The sequence below is a fragment of the Eurosta solidaginis genome, chromosome 2 (genome assembly GCF_040869045.1).
Source record: "Eurosta solidaginis isolate ZX-2024a chromosome 2, ASM4086904v1, whole genome shotgun sequence".
In the NCBI taxonomy this organism is placed as follows: domain Eukaryota; kingdom Metazoa; phylum Arthropoda; class Insecta; order Diptera; family Tephritidae; genus Eurosta; species Eurosta solidaginis.
Window position 1 is genome coordinate 3,605,349 of NC_090320.1, and position 14,174 is coordinate 3,619,522.

The 14,174-nt window shown below is 36.3% G+C and overlaps 1 protein-coding gene across 2 annotated transcripts in view; it reads right to left on the reverse strand.

The window, feature by feature from the left end:
- The window catches only part of rk (rickets), a 667,150-nt gene that overhangs the window by 114,530 nt on the left and 538,446 nt on the right, over nucleotides 1-14,174 (reverse strand). The window lies entirely within an intron of this gene.

Here is a 14,174-nt window from a genome sequence, read left to right on the forward strand (position 1 = left end):
TTTTAATATTGAATTCACCTACTATTCCATCACCGAGCTCTTGGAATTTCCGCTAGCTTTTCTCTCCAAGTCCGACGCATCGTTTGTAGCGCTTTTGTCTTCTCTCGCTTGCGTCGGAATTCTCCTTCTCTCCACCTTGTTATCAACACAAGATGTCTGGTAGTTTGCTTTGAAATATAACCAGGTATATCCTTACCTGGAAATTATCCATATGGCAGCTCTAAAGCTCTCAAATACATTGTCGGAAAGTTGGGAGTTTGGCCGTCGCGTGATCGACAAGGTGTTTACACTAGTGAAAACCTTGTGTAAACTAGCGGTAACAACAGATACAAAATTATGTTTTGACAAGTTGAAGTCAACAATGTGATGAAACTTTTCATATATTTTATATGAACTCTATGTCAAATGTAGACTACCGGCTGAGAGTTTGTGTAGGGCCTTGGGGTCAGCCAATTAATAGAAGCTACTGAAAACCTTGGAGCCTGCTATTTAATAAAGTAATATTTTATTTTATTTTTTCACAAATTTACTACAAATCTCGAATACCGGTGACATGAAGGTTAATAGAATTTTTCATACCTAAAATAAAATATTGCTGGATATTATGCAGCAACAGCAGGACAAAAACTGTGCTATGAAAAAAGAGCAGCCATTTATTTGGCTCATAAATCATTTCGTTTTTTTTTTCAAGAAAAATACCGAACTGACAGTTAACAGTTAACAAAAGCGCATTTAATTGTTTTGTTAGCTAACTCAAATCATATTTCATACATTACACAAACAATTTTCTCTGAAGGTTTATTTTTTACATGATACATATGTATGTACATAAAAAGAGTCAAATGACGTAAGTAGATAAAAAAAATAATTGCTACCAGAAATTATATTGAACGAAATAATGCTTTTGACCTTTGGTTAGCCCAAAAAATATAACAAATCACCTAAAACATATAATAGAACACTTTTCGTTGGTAAATACAACAAAAAATTAATTAGCAGTTTATCAACAAATTTATGTACATACATATGTGATATACATTTAAGAATAGAAATCTTTGTTAGCGATTTATGAGAACAATAGCGACAAACCCTTTTAGCATTGAAACATTTTTTTTTCAAAATAAAATATGTTCTTACTAATAAATTTCATCACCTAAAGGGCGAGAAAATTATTAGAGCTAAAATGATAAATTAGTAATACAAATTTAGTTTCCATTAAAACAAGTTTATCGACGCAGACATAGACAGAAAAATAGGAGCTAGAACAAAATTCATTATTCATATGAACCAACGACCCTCATTAAAACTTTCGAACAAAGTTTTCATATTTGGCAAATTATTTTTATATGTGGCATATTGCATATTGAAAGTCATAAAAACTTACAAGCATGTTTTATCGTTAAAATGAAAACAATATAAGCAACAAATTTGAAATTAAATTTTATATCTTTTCAGGCTGTCGTTTGCATAATGTTCTTCAATTACGGGATCAATGAACCGAAACATTGCATTCAATTGGTCAAAGTTGCATCTGAAACCACAAAAATAAGTTCATAATTTCGTGGTAAAAAAATTTATTAATAGAAATAAACTTATATGTATATAAAATTGGTATTAGCGTGGATCGACAGCTGAGTGGTATATCACCCTATCGAAAATGCCTTATCTTGAACTTTGTTTCAACAAATCGTTATCTAACATCACATTGCGTTTACGAATAAAGTTCGGAAGTACGCCGTTCTTCAAAAAAAATTTCTGAAATATGGTGATTGAAAAAGATGTCGATTTTCGCACATTTTTTGATTTTGCTCAAAATGTTTGTATTCCTACTTATGTTTTCCTTACCGGAATCGAACAACTCAGAGAACTTCGAGATGCACCATTTAACCATTCGCTATTCAAAAATTTCGCTCAAGCTAACCATTCAAGATGGAACAGTAACGAAGTGTGGATACGTAAAGTCAATGCTAAACCACAGCTTTTCCGTCTAGAAAACTAATGTGTTTACGTTAACCAGAGCTCGCCCAGGGGTTGGCATTAAACCACGTGGAATTCTTATCGATAACAAGCGATACCGACAAGTTATTGTGTATTAATCGGCGAACTATTTTCGTCCATTAGTTTGTTATCGGGCACTTTTCGCCGTGTAATTGACTTCCTATGAGGTCGGAAGTACAAACGTGCTATCGGTTTGATATTGCAGTTCTTGGTTTCTGTTTCATAACAAACCGATAAGTCGTCGATAACAAATCAATAACACATCAGTAACAAATAACATTTTGATTTTGATATTGATAAATTTTTATTAACACATCGATAAAGTTTTGCTTAATTTTCGATACGTTTTATGCCATCGATTACTTTATGATGAAATCCCGATAATTTTTCGATAAATATTCCATAAATTTTCGATAGCAAATCGACAATTTATCCAAATCTTTCTGATAATAAATCGATAAAATTTTGATAAAAAATCTATCACTTTTTCATAACATATCGAAGACTTTTTGATAACATATCTATAGCCCTTCGAAAGATAATCGCCAACTCTTCGATAGTAAATCGATAATTTTTTAGACAATAATAAATAGTCGATAACAAATGGATTATATGCCCATGACTCGTCCTTAGCGAACCGATAGTATCATCGTTAAGATATTTATTTATAGCCCCTTGCCTTAATATGCTGTCTGATTTCGCTTATATCACCTCTACCATGTACATTGTGCCCCCATTAAGTTACAGTTAGGTGACTAAATTTATGCTTGCATTGTGTATTATATAGCATACCAATTCCACGCACTACGCCTATACCTACCCTACATTTACGTTCTATATTCCCCCTTATATCACATCACTTCCAAGGACTACGTTTACGCTTACAATTACCACACGCTTTCATTCCGTATTCCCATACCGCGAGTAGAGATGCTACACATGAATGAGGGTAAAGTTCTTACGTTCCCAATGCGCCTTATCTGAACTTTCTACAAAGGAAAACACGCTCAAAAAAACCAGAAATTGGTGCCACCTACAGCCAGTTATCTCTTAATCTCGTATGGCATCTTCTTTCTGCAAAGAAAATTTTTAAGGCAATAATGTACATGGAGATTATGCTAGCCACAGCGGTAAGGTAAAACCATAGAAATTATGTTGTTTTTTTTTCATTAAATCCAACTGGATTCACAGGTCACCTGCAAATTCGAGTATCCCTAGAATAACATTATAAAGCAAAGTAATTTATATTTATCTGCCCTAGTTCCATAAAGCCAATGTAAAACAAAAAATATTCCGTTCTATTTAAATATAATGTCGCCACGAGACATTCTACTTTATAACACCTCTATGTTATTTACTTTCTAAATTTTTTTCTGCATAATCTAGCAGCATGATTACATTGCGAATTCCGTCACGCCTTACGAGCATGGCAAAAAAGTTAAAAAAGGGCTTAACTTTTATACAATTTAATAAGAGATAACGCATACACAACAAAAAACGAACACAATATGCAGAATTAAGTATGGTATGTGCGTAGACAACAACACACACATACTTAAATTTATACAATCCACGAGAAAGAGCACAAAATGATTTGCTGTAACCACAACTGCCACATCATATGGTATACCCACAAAATTTTCTAGTTTATTCATGCTGACGGTAATATTGGCAACGGTTCGGTTCGAGGGTCTGCAAAGTATAAACCAACATTTCGTTAACTCACACTTGCGTCCATTAAAGCTTCGATCAGTCGTAAAAAACAAATTGTAAGCGTACATTAAAAATGTAACAAAATGTCTCTACCACTTGACCTAGTCACCTTTATACGTTTTTGTTTTTGTTGTTTGTGTTTGTATGTCACATCCGTGCTCAACCGCAGATTGACCACATATTAAATTATACCACCTCCCCTGCCATTTCGATGGTTTATCTCCACCATGCCGTGGGCGGCCAGTGTAATATTGTCGCAACCAATTATTTGCTTGCCTGAGTTCACTTTAGCCACTTGGGGTATGCGCTTGTATTTTTTGTTGTACAGCTATATTTAGTTATTTATTTTACAACCAGCAGTGTTTCATAGTTTATTTTTTTGCATGCAATACAACTTTTTATCCATAACTTTTATAAGATACTCGTAGCTTCGTTTTATGAGCGCCTAGTGACAGTGGCTTTGATTTTTTTGCATTGCCATAACAACAACTTTGCCCATTGTATTGGGAGTCATAAAAATTAAGTGTCTGTTATATTCATGTATGTAATTGTATGTAGGGATTTCAGCGCATCAACACGGAAATACAAAACGAGGCGATGTGATGCGACAGATATCCAAATAACAAAGTAGCAAGTCGAAATATTAGGCGTGTGGGGCGTATACGTAACTTTTACGTCTTTTTGCATGTGTGTGTGTGTTTGTGTATGTATGTTGTTTATTATAATAGCGCCTTCAAGATTTATGCATATTCACGCCCTTTATATGAACATATTCAATTTTATGGTAGAGTAAATCGTAAGTGTATTAGCAGCCTGCCAAAAACCAAACAAAAGATCTGTTTATTGCACACGAGATAGATAAAAGGGCAATCGTTAAAATACGTTTTGCGTCATTGAATATAAAGCCTGCTAAATTTTATTCAATAAACATGATTTCGAAATCATTTTTCGGATCAAGGTTCATAAAAACAAAATTTTTTAAAATGACTGCCTTGAACACATTCATAATATTCAATAATAATGTTGATATTATAGTAAAAACAAAAATCGTTTATCCTTCAAAGTAATGGATCAAATGCAAAGTGCTTATTTAACTGTCAACTTAATTGACAGTAGAAAACTTTAGTCTTTAACCAAAGGGCACAATAAAGATGGAAAATAAACACAACACAAATCCATGTCAGTTATACTTCAATCATACTGACGTTTCAGTAAACATAACATAATAATATAATGAAGCAACAACAACAGCAGCAACAACTTACATCAACAAAAATACAAAAACACAACACATCAAAAGCAAAGACAACAGCATAAAATACACGCCGACATGTGCAATATTTGTAAAACCACATCCTCAATAAAGAAGGTCAGCTAACAATAACAACAACAACATTGTGATTGTTTACATTCGCAAAGCAATAATTGCTCCAGTAACTTTTCTAATAACGAACGAACTGCGCTCATTTTGCCAGGCAATATTATAAGTAGCAACAACAAATGTATCGCTTAACCGTGTAGTTTATATACTTTGGTTCTAATGGCTACATCGACTCGGAAAATTATGGTACACTTTTTTTTATCTTATATTCAAGGATAATGTAAGTGCGGAGGAAAAGTACTTCAGCCGAGATCATAGCCGATCAGATGATGTTATGGTATGGGAAGCAATATCGTACCTTGGCGCGGTCGAACTGAAAGTTTGTAGACCCCAAAATGGCATGAAAAATATACAAAACAATGTTGAAATCATCTAAGTCTTCTCCAGGATCTCGCGTGTCGTGGATATCTACCTCCGCACTGTTGGGTTTTGGACTCCAATCTTTCGCACAGTACCATATAAAGAACCTTATCCGCGATCTTTGCGGGATCGCCTTTCTTGTGGATTAAATAGCGCATGCTTATGTTCAAATCTAGAGGAATGACCATAATATTGCATACAAGTTGCTACATGATGCTCTTTACCAATGCGATTTTCAAATGGAAACGAAATACATAGGGCTACACTGAAGGGTTCTCCTCATGCAAAATGCTCATCTAGATGCTACCTTTAACAAAGCAAATAACTTTCTTCGCCTGCATTCGACACTGTGATAAAAGCTGGGGGCTATATTCCAAAATAGAGTTTTAATACTCCAATAGTCACTTGGGATTCTTTAGTTTGGTGTTCAAAGACCAAGCAAAGAACAGCAATAATAAAATTGGGTAAACTACATCGACTAGTTGTTATTGGCATAATGGGTGTGATGGGAACGACTCCTACTGATGCACTAATTGCTTTGGTGAAACAAACCTCCCTTTCCTACTCGATTAGAGCAAGAGACTACACTTGCTGCACTAAGGTTTCAAAACAACTCCGAGCTGGAGACCGGCGACATGCCAGAGCATATAAAAGTAATGAGGAAATTCATAGGAAAGCCCGTGTTTAAACAACGTAGTGTAATGGCCCCTTCGTCCAGTATCTCACGGAATTTCGATTTGTTCATTGTGAAGAGAACTCTTTGGGAAACAGAGAGTCAATATACCGAGCCTTACTTGCAATCACGCCGTTCTTCCTAATGTTTTTTTCAGCAGAGGTATGGCACTCATTTCCTTCTTCGTGTCACAATAAAGCTTAAGTATACCGCGGTGGTATGGGTCACGGACCTACAGGCGCAGCGATGAGGTGGGTATTTTATCCGCGCTGACAAAGACAGCGACCACTCAAACTATGAGAATACCTTCTTTTGCGTTACTATACTTTTTTGTACTATATTGTCTTATATTCTGTAGTCGATATGTCGGTTAACATAAATTTAACCTTTTTATTCGCAGAAACTGTAGGTGCAATGCATCAACATTGGAGCATCTTTCCTGATTCCGTTTTTGATATACAAATTCCAATGAGTATTTAACGCGAACTATCAGAAATCAATAAGCCGTGCTTTTACAGAGACTAAAGGATTTCTTAATGCAACTATGAAAAAGCGTTTGTCCTAAATGTTCTTCCTTAAAAATGTGTCTGTAGTGGCATGATTTTCTTTTACACGGACTTTGCCACTAAAAACCTTTGTAACAGAACTGGACCATCAAAAACACATTTTTTCACGTTTATAGTTGGCGTCACTGACGCTGGTCAACTTCAAAGTCATCATTGTCCTCGTCCAAAGACGTGGCCAATATTTTTCGCAAAAAGCAAGAGACATTGCGATAGTAAGCTTGTGTACTAAGACAAACCAACTCGTCCATGTCTATGCTATTTTGCTAAATACCAACAAAAATGGAAGAAATTGTTGTTCTAGTTTTTAAGTGTTCATATTTTTTCTCATTAACAGTAGTTGTTGTTTTTAAATGCGCTATGGCAAAAGTAGGTATTAAAAGCTAAAGCTGAAACAGACTATGAAGATTATCAGCATAAGGAGACTTAGTGCGCATTAATAATTCAATTTACATTCCTTAATGCAGTCAGTGCAGGACGAAATCTACACACAATCCAATGGCCAATTAGGGGGCACTGTGGTTTAATTACGTAGATATAGCAGAAGCATGTATCATGACAACAACAGATAAAACGGCTCTGAGAGTGCTCGAGAGAAAGGTTCTTCGAAAACTTTACGGATTTCTAAGCGTTGAAAATGGCGAGTACCGAAGAAGATCTAATGATGAGCTGTACGCAGACATCAACGTAATCCAGTGCATTAAAACGCAGCAGCTACACTGTCTAGGCCATGTTATGCTCCGGTTAAGAAAATATCTTTATCGGAACCCGCCTTGGAAGCAGAGGAAAAGGGCGTTCCCCGCAACGCTAGAAGGACCTGGTGGAAAACGATTGGTGTGGCCAACTGGTGCCAGTTGGTAGAGCGAAGAAGCGAATGGCATGCCTTGTTGGTCGGCCGTAACGTTTTAAACGGTTAAGCGCTAACTAAGCGAATAGGCCGTAAAGCTTCTTCTAAAGAAACTGAGTAAGTCACACCACAATTTTAATTTGTATTTGATGGAACATAAACTCCCTAACATATCTCCATTATTAACTGTCCAAAGTTTATTTATTGTTTTTGTTTCGTGCGTTATTGAATTTGTTGGTGCATACAAAGTTGCCACTGGCACTGTTATATAAAAGTGGGCGTGGTCCTTAACCGATTTCGTTAATTTTTCTTCAAAGCATTCCTTATAGTAAAGGCAACCCCTCTGCCGAATTTTGTTACGATAGGTTGAAGGATTTTTGATTTATGATTAATAATATTTGTAAAATTGATTTTATCACAAGTGTGCGGTGCCACGCCCATTTTAAAAACATTTTTCAAATTTTTATCAAGAGTCTCAATATCAGTCCACATGTCAAATTTCAATATTCTACGTTTATTATTTACTAAATGATCAGGTTTTTTGTGTTTTCCAAAATGTTATATAACTAAAAAGTGGGCGTGGCTATCATGCTATTTCGCCCATTTTCAACACCAATCTATTCTGTATCCATATAAGCTCGTGTACCAAATTTGCTGCAGACATCTCAATATTTACTCAAGTTATCGTCTTAACGGACGGGCGGACGGACATGGCTCAATCAAATTTTTTTTCGATACTGATGATTTTGATATATGGAAGTATATATCTATCTCGATTCCTTTATACCTGTAAAACCAACCGTTATCCAATCAAATCTAATATACTTTGTGCGCAAAGCGCGCTGAGTATAAAAAATGATTGTTCTACTTAAAGGGACTAAGTGACCCCTCCTCTGTTATTATACAGTTTTGGTTATTGTTCATTAGGCTGTGTTGAACAGAAAAAGTCGTAGGAGTGTGCTCCCGCATTTGAAGCTTATATTGAGATACTCACATGAAAAGAAAAGCCTTCATGTATCTAAACCGAACTTTTGCTCGAGGTGAGCTTGCCAAAATTTATCTTATGTGTTAGGTTGAAGCAAACTGAACGAGCTCGAGCTCGCATTAATATATAACAAGTAAGGAAGGCTAAGTTCGGGTGTAACCGAACATTACATACTCAGCTGAGAGCTTTGGAGACAAAATAAGGGAAAATCTCCATTTAGCAAAATGAACCTAGGGTAACCCTGGAATGTGTTTGTATGACGTGTGTATCAAATGAAAAGTGTTAATGATTATTTAAAACGTAGTGGACCAGGGGTGACTCTAGAATGTGTTTGTACGATATGGGTATAAAATTAAAAGTGCTAATGAGGGTTTTAAAAGGGAGTAGCCCTTAGTTGTATATGTGAAGGCCAGTGACCCAGAACATCTTCTGTCGGGTACCGCTAATTTAGTTATATATGTCATACCACGAACGGAATTCCTTCCAAGATTCCAAGGGCTTTTGATTTCGCCCTGCAGAACTTTTTCATTTTCTTCAACTTAATATGGAAGGTGTCACACCCATTTTACAAAGTTTTTTCTGAAGTTATATTTTGCGTCAAAAAACCAATTCAACAACCATGTTTCATCTCTTTTTTCATATTTGGTACAGAATTATGGCATTTTTTTCATTTTTCGTAATTTTCGATATCGGAAAAGTGGGCGTGGTAATAGTCGCATTTCGGCCATATTGTACACCAAGATAAAGTGAGTTCAGGTAAGTACGTGAGCTAAGTTTAGTAAAGATATATCGATTTTTGCTCAAGTTATCGTGTTAACGGCTGAGCGGAAGGACAGACGGTCGACTGTGTACAAAAACTGGGCGTGGCTTCAACCGATTTCGCCCGTTTTCACAGAAAACAGTTATCGTCATAGAATCTATGCCCCTACCAAATTTCACAAGGATTGGTAAATTTTTGTTCGACTTATGGCATTAAAAGTATCCTAGACAAATTAAATGAAAAAGGGCGGATCTACACCCATTTTGAAATTTTCTTTTGTTTTTGTATTTTGTTGCACCATATCATTACTGGAGATGAATGTTGGCATAATTTACTTATATACTGTAAGATACTCAGTTTTTTGTTAAAATTTTATTTAAAAAAATTTTTTTTTAAAGTGGGCGTGTTCGTCATCCGATTTTGCTAATTTTAATTTAGCACACACATAGCAATGGGAGTAACGTGTCTGCCAAATTTCATCATGATATCTTCAACGACTGCCAAATTACAGCTTGCAAAGCTTTTAAATTACCTTCTCTTAAAAGTGGGCGGTGCCACGCCCATTATCCAAAATTTTACTAACTTCCTATTCTGCGTCATAATTTTAACTCACCTACCAAGTTGCGTCGCTCTATCCGTCTGTGGTAATGAATTATCGCACTTTTTCGGTTTTTCGAAATTTTCGATATCGAAAAAGTGGGCGTGGTAATAGTCCGATATCGTTCATTTTAAATAGCGATCTGAGATGAGTGCCCAGGAACCTACATACCAAATTTCATCTAGATACCTCAAAATTTACTCAAGTTATCGTGTTAACGGACAGACGGACGGACGGACATGGCTAAATGAATTTTTTTTTTTCACTCAGATCATTTTGTTATATAGAAGTCTATATCTATCTCGATTAGTTTATGCCGTTACGGATTACCGTTATGCGAACAAAATTAATATACTCTGTGAGCTTTGCTCAGCTGATTATAAAAAGGAATTATTTAAAAAATCAGTCGTTTGCACGGTTTGCTTTTTATGGTATTCACATAATTTGAAAAGTAGTTTTTAAGATTGCAGGTTTTACCAATGAGGCTTAGCATAAGCTTATTTGTAATGAGTCGAACCTGAGCTAGATACGTTCATATTAGTAAGCAAGTTATTTAAGTTACATTTCAATATTCGTACAGACTATGACGGCAATTGCAAAAATAAAACGGGGTTTTTATTTAACTTGCCTTTGCGAAGTTCTTATTTCTACCCCTGTTTTGAAACAAGGACATCTCCTTATTTTTGGTGAAATAAGTAGGTATTACTTCTTACTTCGTGACTTCCCCTTAAGACATTGCTAATCATCTGGTCTACAAATATACATGTTCCATTTAAGAAATAGGTTTCGTACGGAATCTTCATTTTAAAAAGCTTTATGAACCATTTATATTTACTTTATAAGAGTTTTTTACTATGAATATGGGGATATGTTTTCAATCCCAAATTGTAAACAATATCTTTTTAGGAGCATCAAAAAAACGAGGTCAGTGATATTTGATTTTTTTGTCTTGTGTTATTAACAAAGCTTCCGAAAGATGGTTTTGTTATAATTCGTTTATCCGCTGAAAATTACTTCACAGCTCATGGGGACAATAAGAGGAAACTTTTCAGTTCAGTGACATATCATTTTTTAAAAATCAGCGGAATTTCGATACTTCGTTTTATTTTATGGGTACAAAAACCATATTTTTTACATAAAAGTACTAATTATACATGTACATACACTGGGGTGGGCCAATAAAAAGGACTTGTTTTCCTTTAAGTATAGTGAAGACATTGTTCAGTACATTCAAGAAGATAGCCTTTATAAATGTCAGCTTTTTTATACATGTTTAGCGAGTTTTTGTAAACAGTGTACCAGAGCAGACATGCTTATTACCCAAACACTATCTATACATAATCTTATGGGACATTTAACGGTGTAATTTTGGTAGCGATAAAGTAATTTTTAAAGGTTTGGGAAGTGTTATCGATGATCTTTTAGCGGATATCCATATATCCGGTAGGTACTGGTAACAAGCACCATTAAGGCACCAGCCACACTTCTAGAAATTCCAGCTCCCACCCCTTAGTTCGATGAGGAATTTGGGGTAGCCAGAGCTTTGCTTGATAAATATGTGTATGATACATTCATATTTGTTATTGGATTCTCCTCGCGTAGGTGAGCTGGAAAATTGTGTTGCCGAAGCTGTGAGACTATAAAATTTTGAACTGCTCTTATAAACGCAATTATTCTCAAAAATGACTTTAATCGTTTCGTAGTTATTCGACTTGTAGGGTACTGAGGGGGTACTTCTAAACATTAAAAGAAAAGACTGAAATTTCTAATGTTATCTTTTGGAACGTCATGATTCATGAACAATATTTCTTCTATACTAAAATGAAACAAACAAAAAATATTTAGCACACCCTAACATATACTTTTGCTGACAGCTAACCTGTTTTTGGGACCCAACATGTTTGACAATTTAATTGCTAACCCAAAAGGTCGAAACGGCGGAAGCTGCGCGAGTGCCAACATTGTATGTTATTGAGTTGACAAAATGTTGGCAACAGCGCTGGCAGTTGTTGTTGTGCTTATACGCCAAAATGTAGGCTTGTCAGCTTGGATTAAACTGATATGTGTATACATATATATTTGCTATAGCATTAATTAAATTGCTTATACACTTGGTTACCTACGATTTTTCCTACTCACGTCATTGTTCACGCACGTAAACGCATGTGAGTCACACAAAATTATACAAGCTGATGATGGTAAACATATACATACATACACGAAAATAGGCTATGCCCCTGTGGAGCCTTTTTTTAGTTAAAACAAGTAAGGAAGGCTAAGTTCGGGTGTAACCGAATATTACATACTCAGTTGAGAGCTTTGGAAACAAAATAAGGGAAAATCACCATGTAGGAAAATTAACCTAGGGTAACTCTAGAATATGTTTGTATGACATGTGTATCAGATGGATGGTATTAAAGAGTCTTTTAAGAGGGCCATGGTTCTATAGGTGGACGCCATTTAGGGATATCGCCATAAAGGTGGACCAGGGCTGACTCTAAACTTGTTTGTACGATATGGGTATCAAATACCTTTCATTTGAAGACTATTTTAAAAGGGAGTGGGCCTTAGTTCTATAGGTGGGCGCCTTTTCGAGATATCGCCATATAGGTGGACCAGGGGTGACTCTAGAATGCGTTTGTACAATGTGGGTATCAAAGGAAAGGTGCTAATGAGTATTTTAAAAGGGCGTGGGCCTTAGTTCTACAGGTGGACGCCTTTTCGAGATATCGCCATAAAGGTGGACCAGGGGTGACTCTAGAATGCGTTTGTACAATATGGGTATCAAATGAAAGGTGTTAATGAGTATTTTAAAAGGGAGTGGGCCTTAGTTCTATAGGTGGGCGCCTTTTCGAGATATCGCCATAAAGGTGGACCAGGGGTGACTCTAGAATTTGTTTGTACGATATGGGTATCACATGAAAGGTGTTAATGAGTATTTTAAAAGGGAGTGAGCCTTAGTTCTATAGGTGGAAGCCTTTTCGAGATATCGCCATAAAGGTGGACCAGAGGTGACTCTAGAATTTGTTTGCATGATATGGGTATCACATGAAAGGTGTTAATGAGTATTTTAAAAGGGAGTGGGGCTTAGTTCTATAGGTGGGCGCCTTTTCGAGATATCGCCATAAAGGTGGACCAGAGGTGACTCTAGAATTTGTTTGCATGATATGGGTATCACATGAAAGGTGTTAATGAGTATTTTAAAAGTGCGTGGGCCTTAGTTCTACAGGTGGACGCCTTTTCGAGATATCGCCATAAAGGTGGACCAGAGGTGACTCTAGAATTTGTTTGCATGATATGGGTATCAAATGAAAGGTGTTAATGAGTATTTTAAAAGGGAGTGGGGCTTAGTTCTATAGGTGGGCACCTTTTCGAGATATCGCCATAAAGGTGGACCAGGGGTGACTCTAGAATTTGTTTGTACGATATGGGTATCAAATGAAAGGTGTTAATGAGTATTTTAAAAGGGAGTGGGGCTTAGTTCTATAGCTGGGCGCCTTTTCGAGATATCGCCATAAAGGTGGACCAGGGGTGACTCTAGAATTTGTTTGTACGATATGGGTATCACATGAAAGGTGTTAATGAGTATTTTAAAAGGGAGTGGGCCTTAGTTCTATAGGTGGGCGCCTTTTCGAGATATCGCCATAAAGGTGGACCAGGGGTGACTCTAGAATTTGTTTGTACGATATGGGTATCACATGAAAGGTGTTAATGAGTATTTTAAAAGGGAGTGGGCCTTAGTTCTATAGGTGGAAGCCTTTTCGAGATATCGCCATAAAGGTGGACCAGAGGTGACTCTAGAATTTGTTTGCATGATATGGGTATCAAATGAAAGGTGTTAATGAGTATTTTAAAAGGGAGTGGGGCTTAGTTCTATAGGTGGGCGCCTTTTCGAGATATCGCCATAAAGGTGGACCAGGGGTGACTCTAGAATTTGTTTGTACGATATGGGTATCAAATGAAAGGTGTTAATGAGTATTTTAAAAGGGAGTGGGGCTTAGTTCTATAGGTGGGCGCCTTTTCGAGATATCGCCATAAAGGTGGACCAGGGGTGACTCTAGAATTTGTTTGTACGATATGGGTATCAAATGAAAGGTGTTAATGAGTATTTTAAAAGGGAGTGGGCCATAGTTCTATAGGTGGAAGCCTTTTCGAGATATCGCCATAAAGGTGGACCAGAGGTGACTCTAGAATTTGTTTGCATGATATGGGTATCAAATGAAAGGTGTTAATGAGTATTTTAAAAGGGAGTGGGGCCTAGTTCTATAGGTGGGCGCCTTTTCGAGATATCGCCAT